Source organism: Bos grunniens, chromosome 11 (assembly GCF_055505025.1).
Source record: "Bos grunniens cultivar Pamir isolate PY7600 chromosome 11, Bosgru_T2T1.0, whole genome shotgun sequence".
In the NCBI taxonomy this organism is placed as follows: Eukaryota; Metazoa; Chordata; class Mammalia; order Artiodactyla; family Bovidae; genus Bos; species Bos grunniens.
In genome coordinates, this window is record NC_141175.1 from 12090096 (window position 1) to 12105490 (window position 15395).

At 37.7% G+C, this 15395-nt stretch overlaps 1 protein-coding gene and 1 long non-coding RNA gene across 7 annotated transcripts in view; one reads left to right on the forward strand and one right to left on the reverse strand.

The window, feature by feature from the left end:
* NR6A1 (nuclear receptor subfamily 6 group A member 1) overlaps positions 1–15395 on the forward strand; it is a 226694-nt gene that overhangs the window by 64607 nt on the left and 146692 nt on the right. The window lies entirely within an intron of this gene.
* Positions 1–15395, reverse strand: part of LOC147362551 (uncharacterized) — a 51411-nt gene that overhangs the window by 9420 nt on the left and 26596 nt on the right. For 2 of the 3 annotated variants that reach the window (XR_015136354.1, XR_015136356.1), the window contains exon 2: positions 4153–4258. This is a non-coding gene — a long non-coding RNA (uncharacterized LOC147362551). Of the gene's footprint in view, positions 1–1098; positions 2448–4152; positions 4259–15395 lie in introns of those variants that run through there. The other variant, XR_015136355.1, reaches the window with a different exon arrangement.

The window sequence follows — 15395 nt, forward strand, 5'->3', positions numbered from 1 at the left end:
AATAGCTTACATATACCGAGCATTTGTTGTTTGCTAGGAATGGTACAAAGCACTGTATATATTATTGTATCTCAAACTCTAATAAGGTAGGTGTACTTACTATCTCCCATGAGCCTGAGGAAATCGAGACTCAGATACTCACCAGGGTCACACAGCTAGGGAGTTGAAGCAAGATTCATCCCAGATCCTTCTGACTCCTGACCTTACTTTTTACTTGACTTTAATGAACATTTAAATAAGCTCATGTGGATGGAAATGGTGAGGCAGTTACTGCTTTCAAACAGCTCGTATTCTAATGGGACTGTCAAAACTTAACCACATTAACTATAATTGAGGTGGAATGTGTTAAGAGCTGTGCAGACATTGGACAGTTTTGTGCTATTTTTGCTTATTAAATCCTCCTCTTGTTCCTAATTAAAGGTTTTGAGAGAACATGGGAGAAATGGCTGTAAAGTACTTAATTGGATTTCACTTCAAAATGAAATACATGTTTTTAATAAATCTCTTCTTGCTATTTCTCATCAGAATGGCCTATTTTTAGGAGACATTTAAAAACAGCATTACGGAGCTTTTCTTATCTTGTTGAAATGAAATACCACAACAAAAAGCAAGGAACAATGAGCAAGAGAAAGGAGAGCTTTTAAAAAATTAACTGGACCACTTTTGGGGGTTGGGGAGCAGAACTGCTTTTGGTGATCTCACGTGACGTGTGAAGGTACACTGTGCTTCTTTGCTTCAGGAAATATAGTGTTGTCTGTAAGGAACCCAAGGTACAGTCAACGGTCGGTGGTTTTTTCAAATCCCAAACTCACCGACAGCGTTGAATGTTCCTTGGAGTCCTCTGAAGACTGGGTCCTGGCCCTGGCAGCCCTTCTTCAGCCTGCACCCATGTTCCAAGAGCCAGTGAGCCGAGAGACCACTGGTGATGGAGCTTCTCACATTCCAAGGTGATAGTATTTAAGAAATCTTTGTGTGTAGCCCAGAGCTAATGAACTTCAGGATTGTGAGGCTGCAGTTATTTACTTATAAGCAGACTAAATGGACATCTGAGAAAAAACTTTGAATAGTATTATTTTGTAATTCTGAAAATATCAAGTATCCCGTTTTATAGCAGTACTTTAATTATTGAAGGGCACGGATAATAAAGAAATTAACATACATATTGAGGATTTAATGTATACTGGGATTTATATATTTTTAACCTCCGTAAATTATCAACCCAATTTGATCTTGTGAAAAAGCTGAGTCTTAAAGAAATCAAGCAATTTGTCCAAAGTTACATAGCGAGGAGTCAACGTTACAAGCTGGAACTTGAATACTGGACTTTATGATAGTGAAAAGTATCATGATGCTTACTCCATTGACCACCTCAAAACTTAGCTGTTGTATATCTGGGGTCAGTACTTTCAGTGAGATCTAAGTTAAACAAGTAAACATCCTCTTCTTTTATTGTTCAGTAGCTAACTCATGTCTGACTCATTGCGATCCCATGGACTGCAGCACGCCAGGCTTCCCTGTCCTTCACGATCTCCTGGAATTTGCTCAGACTCATATACATTGAGTGCGTGATGCCATCCAACCATCTCATCCTCCGTTGCCCCCTTTTCTTCCTGCCCTCAAATCTTTCCCAGCATCAGGGTCTTTTCCCGTCAGTCGCTCTTTGCATCAGATGGGCAAAGTATTAGAACTTCAGCATCAGTCCTTCCAATGAATATTCAGAGTTGATCTCCTTTAGGATTGAGTGGTTTGATCTCCTTGCAGTCCAGGGAACTTTCAGGAGTCTTCTCCAGCACCACAGTTCAAAGGCATCAATTCTTTGGGCTCAGCATTCCTTATGGTCCAACTCTCATATCCGTACATGAAAACTGGAAAAACCATAGCTTTGACTAGACGGACCTCTGTCGGCAAAGTTATGTCTTCGCTGTCCAGGTTTGTCATAGCTTTTCTTCCAAGGAACAAGCATCTTTTAACTTCATGGCTGCAGTGACTGTCCACATGGGTTTTGGAGCCTAAGAAAATAAAATCTGCCACTATTTCCACTTTTTCTCCATCTATTCACCATGAAGTGATGGGACTGGATGCCATAATCTTAGTTTTTTGAATGTTGAGTTTTAAGCCAGCATTTTTCACTCTCCTCTTTTACCTTCATCAAGAAGCTCTTTAGTTCTCTTCACATTCTGCCAGTAGAGTGGTGGTATCTGCATTTCTGAGATTATTGATATTGTTCCCAGCAATCTTGATTTCACCTTGAGCCCAACATTTCTCATGATATATTCTGCATGTAAGTTAAATAAGCAGGGTGACAGTAGACAGCTTTGATGTACTCCTTTCTCAATTTTCCCAACACTTCCCTGGTGGCTCAGACAGTAAAGAATCTGCCTGCAGGAGACCTGTATTGGATCTCTGGGTTGAAGAGATCTTGGAGAAGGGAATCCTCTTCTTGTTTGCTTGTAGTAATAGCAGGTGAATGTTTCATAGAAGAAGATGAAAAAAAAAAATTGACCTTTATAATTGATGATCTCTAGCTGATCCTAAATCACCAAGTTATCACAGAGGTTCAGGGGTAGTCTTCAAGTTATTTTCAATAATGAAAAAACAAAGAAAATAAACACTGCTACCTAGTAGAAAGCCTGAATTTCTCCTTAGTAAGGTCATAGAGAGTAACTAAAATGTCAGGTGTCTTAGCTTTGGGCAGAAATGCTGTCAGTGCATTGTAGACATATTGGTTATTTTTTATTACCTGTTGAATATCCTTGATGAAAAACTTGGAAAATGAATTAATTACATAGACTTTTTCAGAGTATAGGATTTATAACAGGAAGGATCCAGACATGCCCTGTAGAAAAGAGGGCTTACAGAACTGCCGACTGAATTGAGGTTAATCTTTAATCAGGAATAATTATTATCACTTGCTTTAAGTTTAAATATTAAAGGTTGACTGTTCTCAAATTCATTTTTAAATAGCCAAATGGTAGACATTAAAAAATGTCAACCACTGAGAATTTGGTTTGAATATAAGCTATTTACATTCTGCTGCTGCTGCTACTGCTAAGTCGCTTCAGTCGTGTCCGACTCTCTGCGACCCCATAGACGGCAGCCCACCAGGCTCCCCCGTCCCTGGGATTCTCCAGGCAAGAACACTGGAGTGGGGTGCCATTTCCTTCTCCAGTGCATGAAAGTGAAAAGTGAAAGTGAAGTCGCTCAGTCGTGTCTGACTCCTAGCGACCCCATGGACTGCAGCCTACTAGGCCCCCCTGTCCATGGGATTCTCCAGGCAAGAGTACTGGAGTGGGACATTGCCTTCTCCATTTACATTCTACATCAGTTTAATTATTTCACCCTCTGTCAAAATACTTCAGTTAGCCAGCTTTATTGAGTCCTCAGTGGTATGACAGTAAGTTGTGGTATACCTGTGGTGGATTCATTTTGATATTTGGCAAAACTAATACAGTATTGTAAAGTTTAAAAATAAAATTTAAAAAATAATAATAAAAAAATAAATTTACATTAAAAAAAAAGAGACAAAAAAATCAAGCAACTGTTACTGTGTAGTATTTTAAAAACTCTTTAATGGGTTTATTTTGAATGGTCTTCCCATTGGGCTGATAATATGAAGTCAGTGCCTTATTTCATTTTGATAAATAATCAGGCTTTATTTTAAAAAATACCTCTGCTACCCCAAACTATTAGACATGTACAAAATACCATTTCTTAAATTCATGACATTCTAAGAGGAATTCTTTTCATAGACTTGAAAAACTAGAGAAGAGTAAAAGGTAAGTTTCTAAAGTGACATAGGGGTGTTTTCCATTGAGATAATTAATTTTCAGGGCAGTAAAGGCCTTCATTATCTTCATTCCTTCAATTTACTTTAAATCCTTATGTTTAGTTTTTACCATCAAGCAAGTCTAAGGCACAGATTGGATCTTTTCAGTGTGTTTGGCTAAGAGATGTGTGTACTCAGTGTGAGGATAAAGTCTAGGGGTTAAAAGCAGATAAGGGTTAAATTAGCCAGGTTATAGAAGCTATACTTTTTACAGTTTACTTTTATAGTACACATTTGATAGTTTAGTCCAAATTAATAAATTGATTTAGACTGGTTTTGAGTAGTTTGTCAAAACTCACTATGCCTTCCTTTAGTGTTTCACTTACCTCCTTTCATTCCTTTTCCAGAGATACTATGAAATATTGTAAAACCCACATGCTTTGGCTTGGAGATGTAAATGTTTTCATAGTCCTCTTGAGGCCTCTTGATATACTTGAAAGAAACAAGAAGCATAAACTTGTTAGAACAATATGTATTTGAGAGATTTGTAGCATAGAAGAGGAGTCACTGTCTTAGGTGGCTTTCTGCCCATACACTTCCCAAGCACTATTCAGGGAATATGTCTTAGAAATGTCGAGTGTTGCTGTTCTTGAGGACAAGGTCTTAAGTTATAAAGATGACAACAAAATGTCAGCATGAATCTATGTTCCTCTTAGCCAAGGTGCCAGTGTTCTGTTTCATTCGTTTGCTAACTCAACAGCAGAATCTTTTCTAGGAATTCCTTCTCTACATATAGCCCTTGCCATCATGGAGCCCAGTGTCTACCCAGAGAACTAGACATAGACACAGCTGATGACAGGATATGTTGCCAAGATGGTATGAATATGTTAAGGGAAAATAGAGAAAAGAACGGTTAATTCTGCCTAGGAGTGCCAGGAAAGGTATAACTAAATGGTCATGTCTCATCTGGGCCATGAAAGTTTAGTAGAACTTTTACTAGACAGAGAAGTACGGATAGTCGAATAGAGAGAAAACTGCACAGGAAATCCTAGAGGCAGGAAAGTTCAGATAATGCAGAATAGTATTGAAAGTAACCCCTCAGAGCATCAGTTAGCTCATCTTTGAGATGCAGGACAAATAGTACTAGCTCTTGCTGTGCACACAGCTGTGAAAATCACAGGAGGTTATGTATCTGAAAGTAGCATGCAAATGAAATTGCTTGGTCTGTCTTCTCATTGCTCTTGGCTCATATGTGCTAAAATAGAATAAATGAAGTACCTTATCATGATAGACTTTTCCAACTGGATTTATATTTGGCTTTCTTTTTTTTCACCTTTAAAATGACCATGTTGTTTGTTCAGTGGTGTCCTGACTCTTTGTGACCCCATGAACTGCAGCACTCCAGGCTTCCCTGTCCTTTACTGTCTCCTGGAGTTTGTGCAGACTGATGGCCATTGAGTTGATGATGCCGTCTAACCATCTCATCCTCTGTTGCTCCCTTCCCCTGCCCTCAGTCTTTCCCAGCATCAGGGTCTTTTCCGATGAGTCAGCTCTTCAGATTACGTGGCCAAAGTATTGGAGCTTCAGCTTCAGCATCAGTCCTTCCAATGAATATTCAGGACTGATTTCCTTTAGGATGGACTGGTTTGATCTCCTTACAATCCAAGGAACTTTTAGGAATCTTCTTTAGCACCACAGTTCAAGAGCATCCATTCTTTGACTCTCAGCCTTCTTTATGGTCCAATTCTCACATCCGTACATGACTACTGGAAAAACCATAGCTTTGACTATATGGACGTTTGTCAGCAAAGTGATGTCTCTGCCTTTTAATATGTTCTCTAGCTTTGTCATGGCTTTCCTTCCAGGAGCAGGTGTCTTTTAATTTTATGACTGCAGTCACCCTTCACAGTGAGTTTGGAGCCCAAGAAAATAAAGTCTGTCACCATTGCCATTGTTTCCCCTTCTGTTTGCCATAAAGTGATGGGACTGGATGCCATGATCTTCATTTTTTGAATGTTGAGTTTTAAGCCAGCTTTTTCACTCTCCTCTTTCACTTTCATCAAGAGGCTCTTTAGTTCCTCTTCACTTTCTGCCATTAGGTTGGTGTCATCTGCATATCTGAAATTGATATTTCTCCCAGCAGTCTTGATTACAGCTTCAGCTTCACCCAGTCTGGCATTTCACGTGAAGTACTCTGTATATAAGTTAAATAAGCAGAGTGGCAGTATACAGCCTTGACATACTCCTTTCCCAGTTTTGAACCAGTTCATTGTTCCATCTTCATTTCTAACTGTTGCTTCTTGACCTTCATACAGGTTTCTCAGAAGGCCGGTAAGGTGGTCTGGTATTCCCATCTCTTGAAGACTTGTCCACAGTTTGTTGTGATCCACACAGTCAAAGGCTTTAGCATAGTCAATGAAACTGAAGTAGATGTTTTTCTGGAATTCCCTTGCTTTTTTCATGATCCAACGGAGGTTGACAGTTTGAGCTCTCTGGTTCCTCTGCCTTTTCTAAATCCAGCTTGTACATCTGGAAATTCTCAGTTCAAGTACTGGTGAAGCCTTACTTGAAGGATTTTGAGCATGACCTTACTAGCATGTGAAATGAGTACAATTGTGCAGTAGTTTGAACATTCTTTGGCATTGCCCTTCTTTGGGATTGAAATGAAAATTGACCTTTGCCAGTCCTGTGACCACTGCTGAGTTTTCCAAATTTGCTGCCGTATTGAGTGCAGCACTTTAATAGCACCCTCTTTCAGGATTTGAAATAGCTCAGCTGAATTGCATCACCTCCACTAGCTTTGTTCACAGTGATGCTCCAGGATGTCTGGCTCTAGGTCAGTGATCACACCATTGTGATTATCCAGATCATTAACACCTTTTTTGTACAGTTCTCTGTATATTCTTGCCACCCCTTCTTAATATCTTCTGCTTCTGTTAGGTCCAAACCATTTCTGTCCTTTATTGTGCCCATCTTTGCATAAAGTGACCATAGTTTACATTTTTTATATATTGTTTGGGGAAGCAGTATTAAAAGAGCACAAACTTTGGGGCCAGAATCTTGACTTTGCAACTTACTAGCTATGTGACCATACTTAACCACTTTGTTTCTCTTTCCTTATCTATAAAATGGAGATCATGATAGTATCTATGTCATAGGACTGTTCTGAGGACTAAATGAGATGATGTATGTCAGATCTGTGAAAGCACACGGTACATATTAAAAACTATATGTATTTTTTATGTTACTGCAAAATGATTTAAATTGTTAAAAATCATTTTCAAGTGTTATTTACATGTTACTAAATAAAATTACATTTTTTGCTCAGAATTTGGTTTCCGTGCATATATACTAATGTAAAAACCTTCTTTTATAAGTAATATAATGTCTGACTAGCTAATGCGTTAGTATACATATGTGTATGTGTGTTTTAAAGACATTTTTTAAAACAGTGCTGTACCACTTTCATTTTGACCTTATGTAAAGTTTTTAATCTGTAAACTTCAATTTCCTTAATCTGTAAAAATGAGAATGTTAGTACCTGTCTCATATTGATTGTGAGGATTAAGTTAGATATATTAATATAATTTAAACCTCTCTGGAGAGCTATGGATTCTCTACCTAAATACATGCATATAAACACAAAAATTAAAAGGAGTTTCAGTTATGGAATCTAAGAACACATCCATAGACTCACTATGAACTTCAGGTTGAGAAATTCTGACCGGAGTTTTTAGACCAAGGTTTTGCAGTCTAGTCTTGTCTTTGCTATAATATCTCTAGTTTCGGAAGTCTCCGCCTTCATCTTATTTGGATGGCTACATGCCAGCAGTAGTGTAGATTCACCATCATCTAGTCACACCTTTCCCTGTGGTGTAACCTGTGCAGTGTAACCTGAGACAGTGGTAACTGTAAAGATGTAACGTGATGATGGTTTTCTGGGAAAGTGGATATTTTGACTTCATTGTTTTGTGCTAATTTCAGGTACAAATCACTAACTAGTAATTCTGTGCTTATAAAATTAGCAAGAAGTTGCTGGGTGAGAAGTTAACACAAATATTTGAATGAATTTATCTTGCAACGGTTCCCCATCTTTCCCCTCCCCTTACTTCCCCAGCAACCATTTGGTTTGGATCTGATTCCAGCAGTATGACTACTAATTCCGACTCGAAATTAGGCTGAAAAATTGTGTTGTTTCAAGGCAAAGCTTATAAAGGAGCCTGCTGAATTCAGAGTGTTTACTTCAATGTCAGGGAATGGGGGAAAGAATGTGCCAGGGATTGCGGATGGGTGTATATGTAATTATTGCTCTTTATTGTATTTGCCCTCCTTGAATTTTTTACCAGGGAGTTGAGATGTAGGAACAGGTTTTTTCAGCTATTTTAGATGAGTCTAGAAAATAAGGAGGTAAGAGACCAACTCAGTGAGATAGCAAATTGGCCAAGTGCCAGAGGCATTATGGGATGCATACTTCAAAGCCTATCAAAATATTATAAGGACCACCTGAATTCTCCATCACCTCATTGCAGTGATTTCATGTGTTTTGAGGTATTACTATTTTATATTATTTTGAAAACCCACTGGAAACAAGACTTTGTTTTTCCATGGTAAATTAATTCACAGGCTATCTGTAATCAGTCTAATTCTGTACCAAGGTTTGTTGTCAAGCTGAGCTAAATAATGGAGTACATAAATGAGTTAGGCTTATAAAGTTGTAAAAGAAGTAGAAACCCAAATCATGTAGTAGCTAATATTCATGGGAATTAAGGAATTAGTTGGAGAGATAATGGATTTTATTTCAGTGTGTGAAAAGTGTTGGCAGAGATTTTTAAAAGTCATATAGAGTAACAAGCATGTGTTTTGCAACAACCAGTTAGTGAAATAAATAAGAACAGTGAACAGAAGACTCAAAATCTTTTTTTATAATGAAATCCTGTTGATACATCAGTAATATAAGACTTTGATTTCTCCTCTAGCCTATTTTAGTTTATTGGGTTAAAAATTTATTCATATGGTACTTTATGCTTTAAAAACTTGACATCTATTTTTATAACCTTTATATTGAAACATCATAAGTTATTAATATAAATACTAATTAAGTATATTCATTCCATAGCTTTTAAGTTATTCATAACATTTAGGGAAAATGCTTTTTAAATGTTGCTTTTCTTGACTATTTCCAGCAAATAGTTGAGTCTTTTTTAAAATATGGTGTCTTAAAAGTTTTACTTTTGAGTGTATTTTGTCTAGAAAAGCTATGCTTATTAATTAGATCTACTTTCATAAACGAAATAGTAGTGTACTATGTTTGGTAAGCTATTAATATATTAATACTTGACAAATGGCTTTTACACTTTACGTCTTGTTGTTAACCTGAAATTAGATAATCCTGATATTTGAATGGGAATGCTAATAGTGAATAGGGGAAAAAATTCTGTGATGAAAGAATAGAAAATACGTTCCCGTCCATAGTTTTATAACTTTCAAAGCTATCGGGTGTCTTAGAGGTCATTTAGTTGAATGATTTTCAAACCTGACCTTACATCAGAATTTAAAGTGGTATTGGTAGGGAATATAGATTGCTAAAAATGCAGACTCCTACGTATCACCCTGGACGTAGTAAATCAGATCCTTAGGGATGGGTTCTGTACTTTTATCAAGTCCCCAGAGCAGTCTGATGTAACCATTTCATAGACATTTGGTAGTCTCTGATTTAGGCCACAATGTGTCTTTAACAAATAAGGAAACAGATGTAGAAGGGAAACAACCCCAAGTCACACAGCAGATCAAAATTGAAATCCTTGACTCTGTCTGTGTGCTTGCACGTGTGTGTTCGCTTATTTATGTCACACAACTTCTCCACCGTGAAAAAGCCAGCTTTTTGCAGACGTTTCCTAATGTCCTCTTGGGCATCTGCAGGGCACTTCAGGTCATTTGCCTGACAGGTCAAACGTCTTAGCCTTAGGGATGAACCCAGAACTAGTGCAAACAGGACCATTGACTTGAGTTTGGTATGCTGACTTGCCCCATTTGACTAAGTAAGCAATGCTGAGTGGTGTTGGCTTAAAACCGTCCATGGTATGAAATGAGAAATAGCTGTAAGTTATCAAAACTCTGTGAAGGCCCTCCAGGCTCTGACATTTATCAGTTGCTGCTATACTTTAACACTTTTCTCTAATCAGAGGTGACTTATTTTATGGATGGAAGAGGCTTGCCTGACCTCTGGCTGTTCTCTGGGGAGGATTTTATTTTAATTGCCAGTGGGATGTTAGGAATTATTTCTAAAAAGATCAAGAACCTCCAAATCGACTTCAGCTTGGGCTCCTGGCCAAGTGTCCATCCTCAGGAGGGAGTTGGTGTCAGCTGCTGCCATGTGACTTTAGTATTTCAAAAAACCCAAAGCCATTACAGAAGTCTTTCCTGAGTTGGCAGGCAGAAGTAGCATCAGGAATCAAGGTCTGACACGTGTCATCAGCCTGGAAAAAGTGGAGCTTGGACACTAATGATGGTTCTTGTCAAGGCTCAGTGTGATAAAGCCAGGAGGGCTCAGCTTAGGGGTTAGTTTGCATAAGAGAAGAGTTATAGCTTAGAGAACACCTGCCAAGAGATTTCAATGCCTCAGTTGTGTGTCAGTAACAAATCCTTCACCCTTGACTCCTGTCACTTCTTTTTAATGGGTGATGGTAAAGTTGCTGGGTGGCTAAAGAAGAGAGGCACTTGGTTATGTATCTGGCACATCTCCCAATTTGCTTGTTTTCTTGCCACTTAGTGTAGGACTAAATTTGTGTGTCCATATGCCAGTCTGGTGTATTGGTCTGTCTACATCTGAAGGTGTATTGGGCCAGAGTCACAGGTCCTCTTTTTCCATAAATGCCACTACCAATGACCACACAAATGTTTTGATTGACAGTTATGAGAAATCTTTTTTTGCTGGTATATCTCTCTGTTAGAAATGTTAATTTCACATCCCATCTCTGCCATTTAGTAGCTCTGTGACTTCTGGTTTAACTTCTGCCTCTCATCTAGAGGTTAGTAATTAATTATACTTACATCATAGGGTTGTGAGAATTAAATGAAAGCAGCAATATACAATACCTAGGACATAACATACCCACTCCAGTGTTCTTGGCTGGAGAATTCCAGGGACAGAGGAGCCTGGTGGGCTTGTCTATGGGGTCGCACAGAGTCGGACACGACTGACGCGACTTAGCAGCAGCAGGACATAACATTCGAATTTCAGTTTCTGTTATTATTGTAATGATTTTCTGCTTACTGAGAAAAATAGAATGAGGGGTTTCTAAATTATTGTCTTAGTGAATACATGAATTGTGGTCTAGAATGAATGTGAAATTGAAGTCTGGAGACCCAGTCTTGACTGTGCTGTATTTTAGTTCAGTTTTCGTACTTTTCCATTAAGAAAAATTATACCAACCAAACACAAGGTCAGATCTCTTGCCATACAAAAAATCTTTGCATTTGTAAAAATTATAAAAATTACTGAAGTTTCCAGGAACTTTTATTTGGGTTATAGCCGTCATTTTTTACTATATTAGAAATTAAAACTGAGAAATTGGTATTTATTAATTTGAAATAAAAGAATAAACCCATTACTTATCAACATAAATAACAGTTTAAAATAAGAAAAGTATTAAAAGCAGTTATATTTTACCCAGAAAGCTTAGTGAGAACTGTGGGATTATTTTATATTTTTGTAGCTCTCTTTAATGTCTGGCTTTATATAAGTTAACTGATTTCTCATATCTGCATGTTTCTGCATCTGCCTTTTATCTGTTCAATATGTTATTTTGGCTGAGGTATATGAAGAAAATCTGGCATCTGTCCATACATATTGGAGAAGGAGATGGCAACCCACTCCAGTATTCTTGCCTGGAGAATCCCATGGACAAAGGAGCCTGGTGGGCTAGAGTCCACAGGGTCGCAACGAAGTCAGATAGGACTTAGTGACTAAACAATAACAACAAAAATCCCTACATATATAGAAAAGGAGGGGAATTTTTGTAGTTTCTTCAGATAATTATACTTAACTATTCTTTGATACTATATCTAATAGTTGGTAGTTTCTTAAAAGTTAAAAGTTGGTAGTTCTTAAAAGTATCTAATAATAATATATCTAGTAGTTGGTAGTTTCTTAAAAGTTAGTTCCAATTTGGCATCTGAAACCATACATGAACTTCTTATACTCTATTCTGTTCAAATCTGCTGGTCCATCTTATACTTTGCATGGATCTTTGAATACCCATAAATGATTTTGTGACATCATGCATTGGCCATTTGGAAAATATTAATTCACTGAGCTATGCAGATTTTCTGAACGTTGACACATTTCATTATATAAATCAAATGAATTTCATTAGTATCACCACTAATGTTATTGAAAGTGAAAGTCACTCAGTCATGTCCGACTCCTTGCAACCCCATGGACTGTAGAGTCCATGGAATTCTCCAGGCCAGAATACTGGAGTGGGTAGCCTTTCCCTTCTCCGGGGGATCTTCCCAACCCATGGATTGAACCCAGGTCTCCTGCATTGGAGGCGGATTCTTTACCAGCTGAGCCACAAGGGAAGAAGCCCAATCTCATTGAAAAAACTTTTAAATATTGGGAAGCCATGTGAAGCACACAGTGGCAGATATAAATTAGCCACAATTCTAATTTTTGTTTAAAGGCTTGAATTGTTTCATTGGCAACAAGGATTTATTAAGTTATTCTCCTTGAAATGACATGCTCATTTTGTTAATTTTCAAGAAAATATCTGTCAAACATCCACATCTGAATTACCATAATATTCTGTTAGTTGTTCCTTCAGGTAAATTGGTGATGCATGAAAAAATTGACTAGTTCAGTATACAGTTCAAACAATAGCTCAAAGTGCGTTTCCTTGGGGACAACCAGTGTGCAGTAGAATTGCTTTATGTGTACTTTCCATTTTGTACACAAGATACAAAAAAGTTGTGTACTCATGCATCAAGATTTAATAACCAATAAATCTTACTGCTTCATCAAGGGCATTCAGTTAAAGTGGCTAGATGAGGTCCTCTCCTCCCTCCCAACCCCCGTGTGTGGCAATGATGAATGTAGTGACTGTCAGTGTATTTTGATGCCACTGGTTTGATGAGTGTTACAATTAAGCAATTAAACTTAACATTGGCTTCATCCCATTAATGCAAATGTCAAACGAAAAAGGCAAATTAGTACAGAAATAGTTTTGATCTTCCAGACTCTGTGAACAGGTCTTGGGGACGTCTGTGAACCGCACTTTGAGAACCACTACTGTGGAGTTTCAAATGTTAGGAAACTGTAGGCAAATGTTGGAAACCTCCTTAATCCGTTCAGAATCAGGGGGCTGCTATAGAGAAGACAACCCCTGGCATACTGTTTTGGTATCCCCAGAGGGCTTAGTTTATACACGTGGATCTCAGTAAAGGTTGATCTATCAGTATAGATTGCCTAAATAATATTTCTAGAAATTTCTTTTTTCTACTATACTTAAAATGTCAGTTTTTAAATGTTCTTGTGGTAAACAGCATGCATTTTCTAAGTATTGCTGAGTCTTCGGTTTGTTCAAAGTTATCTTTTTATAACAAAGTTAAATTTATTTACCAGATTATCAGATGGACATGTGTCCTATATGTGTTTTTTTTTCTCTTTTTGGGTGGATAAAAAGTAAACCCCATGGGATTTACTCTTTTGTGATCTTGGGGAAAATAAGCAGTTAAACAACATACCAAGCGCTGTTCAGATGAAGAGGTTAATAGTACCTGGCATAGAATTCAGTGTTTAGAAGGTATTTGTAATAAATATCTCCTTTTCTTGAGCCTTCTTTCAGTGTCAGGCATTGTTATTTTTTCCCCACTAGCATTACTGAGAAGTAATTGACATACATCACTGTATTAGTTTAAGGTGTACAGCATAATGGTGTGACTTACATGTATTGTGAAATGATTACCACAATAGGTTTAATTAACATTCACCATCCATTGTGACTTTGTATATATATATATATTCAACATAACACATATATGTAAGTATATATTTACAGTAAAGTTTGTATAGACACAATATATAAATATGTATTATATATGTACATATCGGAGAAGGCAATGGCACCCCACTCCAGTATTCTTGCCTGGAAAATCCCATGGATGGAGGAGCCTGGTAGGCTGCAGTCCATGGGGTTGCTAAGAGTCGGACACGACTGAGCGACTTCACTTTCACTTTTCACTTTCATGCATTGGAGAAGAAAATGGCAACCTGCTCCAGTGTTCTTGCCTGGAGAATCCCAGGGACGGGGGAGCCTGGTGGGCTGCCGTCTATGGGGTCGCACAGAGTCAGACACGACTGAAGTGACTTAGCATAGCATGTACATATAGTTATAAATTTATATAAATATGTAAATCATTCACATTTAATCTTCATGACAGTTCCACCAGGTATTTGGTATTAACCCTTTATACATGAGACTCTAATAGGGGGTGTAATTTTCTCAAAATCATAGAATCTTGGTCTGTCTGGTGTAAACTTTTAGTAAATTCATACCTGCTTAAGAGTGATGAAAGGAGTACAGGCTGGACCGGGTAGAACTAATTATTTTCCCACTGCCAGATTCTTACTTAATCTTTCCCAGACTTCTCCCCAGTGTCTCTTCTTTCCTCTTTGGTTCTATAACATTTCTCATGGTGTGCCTTCTACTGGAGTTGTTTGCAAGGCTTATCTTTTCTACTATAATGTACCTCAGTGAAAAACATTTTGTTCAGATATATGTCAGGCACTTGATAAATGTTTATAAACATTAACAGTGAATTAAACTTAATTCATTGTTTATTTAAACACTATATAAATGAAATAATTTAAATATAAATTGGCTTCCCTAATAGCTCAGTTGATAAAGAATCCACCTGCAATGCAGGAGACCCTGGTGTGACTCTTGGGTTGGGATGATCCCCTGGAGAAAGGGATACACTACCCACTCCAGGATTCTTGGGCTTCCCTTGTGGTTCAGCTGGTTAAGAATCCACCTGGAATGCAGGAGAACTGGGTTTGATCCCTGGGTCAGGAAGATCCCCTGGAGAAGAGAAAGGCTACCCACTCTAGTAATCTGGCCTGGAGAATTCCATGGACTGTACAGTCCATGGGGTCGCAAAGAGTTGGACATGACTGACATTCACAAATATATATTAAGTCAATTTAAAAAACATACTCAGTATTTCCTTCTGAGATGTGACTAATAACCCTGTAATCTGTCTATTCTAAAAGTTGAAGTATGCATCTATTTTGATGGGAGGAGGTGTGTTCAAATGTTTTATTTTTAATTCCTGGGTTTGAAGAACAATGAAAAATATGAACATTTTTGTTCATATTGCTACCTTTGATTAAGCAGTATACTTTTTGGCTCTTGAGAGATGCTTCTATGATAATTGGAGAGAGGTTGCTGACTTGAGTTGATAAGATACTATATTTACTTTTCAGATGAAGGCAGATGGAAGAAAGTTATAAAAGTCCAGCTTGCTAATCTTTTTAACATAAATAGTTTGCAGCTTCATAAATCAACTTGGAGATCAAAGCACCCTCCATAAGATGTCAGTCACGATAAGACCAGTAGCTGGCAGGGGT